Genomic DNA, 528 nt, shown 5'->3' with positions numbered 1-528 from the left:
CTAACATTATAGCTGGTACAATAATTAAATACAAAATGAATATTTATTTATTTATTTATTTATTTATGTATTTTTGTCCTTTTGAGACAGGGTCTCACTATGTAGCTCAGGCCGACCTTGAGCTTACTTTGTAGCCCAGGCTGGTCTTGAATACACAGCAATCCTCATGCCTCAGCACTCCTGAGTGCTGGAATTACAGTTGTGCACCACCATGCCTGGACAAAACAAATATTTACATTATTCACATTTTGTAGTAAAACGCTAGCTTCTTTGTTATTCCTACTGAGGAAATCAGCTACTGATGAGCTATCTTCAAGAAGTCATAGATAAAAGAGATGAGATGAAAAGAAAAGCTGAGCCTAGGATGAAAACCTGCAGTGGTCCAGGAGATGGGATGCTCAGCACTAAAAAGAAGTGAGTGATGAAGCTGTGAAAGACATGGAGGGAACCTGAGCTCACTAAGTGAGAGAAGGCAGTTGAAAGAGTCTGAATACCGGGCTGGGGAGATAGTTCAGCAGTATAAGCACC

Source organism: Octodon degus, unplaced genomic scaffold, assembly GCF_000260255.1.
Source record: "Octodon degus isolate 3935 unplaced genomic scaffold, OctDeg1.0 scaffold00164, whole genome shotgun sequence".
Classification (NCBI taxonomy): Eukaryota; Metazoa; Chordata; class Mammalia; order Rodentia; family Octodontidae; genus Octodon; species Octodon degus.
This window is presented reverse-complemented; position numbering follows the sequence as displayed.